The 4,174-nt window shown below is 41.6% G+C and overlaps 1 long non-coding RNA gene across 1 annotated transcript; it reads right to left on the bottom strand.

Annotated features, from left to right (window-relative positions):
• Nucleotides 1-1,263: 1,263 nt before the first annotated feature.
• On the bottom strand, nucleotides 1,264-4,174 carry LOC130187850 (uncharacterized). The gene is made up of 4 exons (XR_008830517.1): nucleotides 2,936-4,174; nucleotides 2,201-2,306; nucleotides 1,964-2,028; nucleotides 1,264-1,667 (listed from the first exon to the last, which is right to left on the bottom strand). It is a non-coding gene; the product is annotated as an uncharacterized LOC130187850 (long non-coding RNA).

Raw genomic sequence — 4,174 nt, 5'->3', positions numbered from 1 at the left:
TGGTCTAGGAGTAGAATGAAAGTATATTTCATAGAGCTGACTGTTCCGTGGGAGGCCTTAGTTGAAGAAGCATATGAAAGGAAAAAGCTCAGGTATGCAGAGTTAGGGGCAGAAGCAGAGCAGCGAGGATGGAAAGTTAGGATTTGTCCAGTGGAAGTAGGATGTAGAGGATTTGTAGCAAGGTCTGTTGTCTCTTTGGTAAGGGAGTTAGGAGCAAGTGGACAGAGTGTGAGGAAAATTGTAAAGGACATGTCAGATGAGGCAGCAAGATCCAGTCAGTGGATTTGGATGAGAAGGAGTAATGGTAGCTGGGGGCCCAGCAGGGGGAGCACTTAGGATAGACAGACTCTTAGGAGAAGCAAGGAAGAAATCCAAGAAGAGGAAGTGTTTTTAAGTGGGGGTGTGGCCTGTGTGAGCCTCTTTGAGACCATGCGGTTAGTCCAGGTGAGGTGGCCTGTATTGTTTGCTTGTATTGAATTGGTTTGTAGTGTGTCTTTGGCTGTTTAGGTGAGTTTGATTGTTTGTTTGTTTGATGTCTTGGAGAGTGGGGGAGTAGGGGGGGGGGGTAGAGCACAGCCTAACCCGGCGGGGGAGAGTTTAGCTCAAAAGGCATCTCTCCTTGACTCTACCTCCCTCATTCAAAATGGCCGCCACTTTCTCCAAGTGTTTAGGGGAGTTTGTTTGCTGAATCTGTTTAATCTGTTAGTGTGTTTTGTCAGAGTTGATGATGGTGTTGTTTGTGGTAGCATAGGCAAGATAAAGAAAATAGTGGTGGTGTGAGGAGCAGTGATGGCTGGCATTAGGGGAGTGACTCTGGGACGCCAGTGATCACTGTCTAGCCTCCTGGAGGTGTCGTGGGACCAACTAGACGAAACACTGGTGAAAGGAGGTTCCCACCTGATGACCCCAAAGACATGTTAGTTATCACTGCTCATTAGTCTGTATAGCTAAATTAATAGTTATCATTGGACATGTTAAGCTTAGGGAGCTATTCACTGAGTCTGGTCCATTTTCTGTAGCACAAGCTTCTTGTGTTTATCTTAAATAAAGAGTTATAGCATAGTAAGGCATAAAAAGCCATGTAAAAGTCATTGTACATTAAGTCATGAAAGATATTTTCTGTGGTTGTAGTTTAATTTCATTGGAGGTGTGTGGTCTTTCACTGTTTCTTCTATCAGCAGATAGTGTGCATATAATATATGAATTCAGAGGAGTCATTTCTTTAGTAACAATCAAGCATTTATTTACATCAAATGAGGGACATATAATCAGTGATAATAAAAAAATTGTAGGATTCACTGGACCCATAAAAAAAATAGTGAGACACATCATAGATATATGTTTGCAAGACTAAATGTCCTGTCCAGTTGTTTTAGTCGGTACAGGTATCTAGCCTATAGGAGCATTGTGAGCTGGTGCTGGGGCTTCCTTGGTCGCAGAATCTGGGTCGTCATTCCAGCCTGCCCGGCCCTACGCATCCATGTTTCCTGACGCCACAGGCCGGTATGTGGGTTTTACCCACATACGGGACACATAGCTGGATATGACCTCCTCCTTCTCAGGCCGCTCCAACTGTGCAGTGAGGTCCTCTGGGATGGGGATGGCCAAAGCAGCTTCTGTGTATGGTCCCGGGTCAACAAAGACTTTTTCAAATTCCACCACATTCCCTGTTTGATAAAACACAAAAGATTTTGTACAATTTTAATTTTTTTGTTGTTTTTTTTTTACAAAACAATGATTGAAAGTCTGTTTCTAACTCCCTCCTGACATTTTCTTTACCGTATTTTGTTGTTGATGGAACTGTCATAACATTATACATGCAATACTTAATACAATGTGTACAAAACATTTTTTGGTTGAAAAATAAATTAATATAACACTTATAGAATGTCGACTCAGTCTTAATTGGTTTAGCATTCTCCCTTCATGGCATTTGGAAATTGGACCTTGAACAGTGGTTCACCTTCTTTTGTTTGGGCTTGTGGTCAGTCAGCATTTTCATTGTAGGACATGGCAGCCAGGTAGAGTCTGGAGGTACAGTAAAGACAAAATCAAAGATGTTAATGATGACAGAAACCTTAGCCTACACACTCTCACAAGTTCTAAGTAACCACAAATTAATTTACCTGCACAGCATTCCGAGACTGATAAATGACTGTTAGGTTTATCAAAAGTAGATGCACTTCAGATGGCTACAGACCTGTACTTCTGATGTGAGGCTGAAGAGTCTTCAAGGATAACTGTGTGCCTACAGTGGGTCAGTCTGGCATGCAACATCCCTTGTTGCAGGAAGATGTATAGATGGCCTGAACAGAGGAAACAGAGGTTACACCAACATCTCCTCAAATGTGTAGTTATGGCAACAGCTGCAAACAGTGCAAAAATGGTAACAAATGCACTCAAAAATGGTAACAAATGCACTCAATAATGTGTAAATTGGATTGTCAATAGCTTGTAAATGCTGCAAATAGCTCACTATATGTGCAAAATGCAAAAAATGTGTATTATAGACTATCCCCTTGGACATATCCCCTCAACTCTGCGCTTATCTAGATATTCCCTACAGACACTGTATCTGTAAACATGATATAAACGTTAAAACAGCCGTTATAAGGCATGACTCTCAATAATAACTTTCACAGCACTAATAAACAAGCCCGGACACCTATGCTAATCACTACAGAGCCGATATTTAGTCCGAATTTTGCCGGCTTGACTTTACAGACAGCTAAAACGCCTTTAAAGTATAATACATTTAGCAGGGTGGCTCTAATCAATGTCACACAGTGATACCAAGCAGAAGAATTACATACAATCTGTACCCGGCTGCGTGTCGACTATGCTAAACGTTAGTCACATTAGCTGCCATGCTAACAACACACGCAACAGGCTCTCGTGAACATACAGTAAAGCAACATAAAAATGTAAAACTTACAGCTCCCAAGTTCAAAGTTGGGTCACGGACAGTCGGTGCTGATCCAAGCTTTATCTTGAGACTTGTAGGAAATCCTGCGTTGTCCTGGCCCTCGTTGAGAAAGCGGTCCGAGGTGAAATGGTTAGCACACACGTACAACACTTTCGGAGTTGGAGCGGGAACATTTCCATCAAAAATAAAATTAATCCACTGGGTCTTCAGATCCTCGGGCGTAGGGATTAAAAAAAGACTTCTGTGTTGGTTTGTGCAGCCAACAACAAAGCAACTTCTGTGTTTCGCTTGTACCTTCGACATTGTTCTACCGAAAGCCAGTGTTCGCGAGGGAAGTAACGATACCGTCTGCAAGCCGGACTCAGAGGGCGGAACACACACCTAGCTCGGGGAGTGTCACCCACCCGAGGGGAGGGGCATCGCCCTTCTTGACGACATCAGGGGAAAATCTCCAATTCGCCCGTTTGAGCACACATCTCCTGAAAGGTGGAGCAAGCAAAAGACGGAGAGGATGGACTTTTCTCATGTTTGGGGGGTTCGTAGACACGCCAGGGACACATACTACTGATAGAAAACCATGGAAAAGTGCATTTTGCATAATATGTCCCCTTTAAACTAGATTAAAGAAAGTTATCCAGAATATGTTGATCCTTGTTCATAGTGCAGACCTCTAGTGACTGCAGGCTGATGAGAAGTGGAGACAGTTGAGAGGACAACAAAGGCAGAGAGATGAATAAAAGATGACCTGTGAGCTGTGAGAGATATTCAGGGGAAATGTATTGTTTTATTCTGTTGTAGACTGTTGGGTATGGTAAAGAGGATGATGAAGATGAAGGTGTCTTTCTCAGGTTTAATGAGTTTGTCTCTGTGGGAAATTATGTTCTCAAACAGGAAGTAATTAACTGTGTAAAACCAGCATAAGAAATCTAAACAAACAGAAACATCCTGCTCAAACAAACACACAAACTCCAGCTTTTATTTATCTTCACACACTTCCTGTTTGGTCAGAGTCAGATTTGAACCAGAGAGAGAAGCAACAATAGCAAACATATTTTATTTTACTAAACGAAAACAAGATGAGGAGAAAAACAGACTGCTCTTGTTTTAAAAGTACAGTTATGTGCTATAGATGTCATAATAAAGCGTTTATTGATTAAACTTTAATATTGTCAATTAAACTTGGAATCTATTTATCCAATACATTTATTGATTGAAATTTAAAATATATTGACAAATGGACAAATGGTA

The sequence above is a fragment of the Seriola aureovittata genome, chromosome 19 (genome assembly GCF_021018895.1).
Source record: "Seriola aureovittata isolate HTS-2021-v1 ecotype China chromosome 19, ASM2101889v1, whole genome shotgun sequence".
Lineage (NCBI taxonomy): Eukaryota > Metazoa > Chordata > Actinopteri > Carangiformes > Carangidae > Seriola > Seriola aureovittata.
This window is presented reverse-complemented; position numbering and strand designations above follow the sequence as displayed.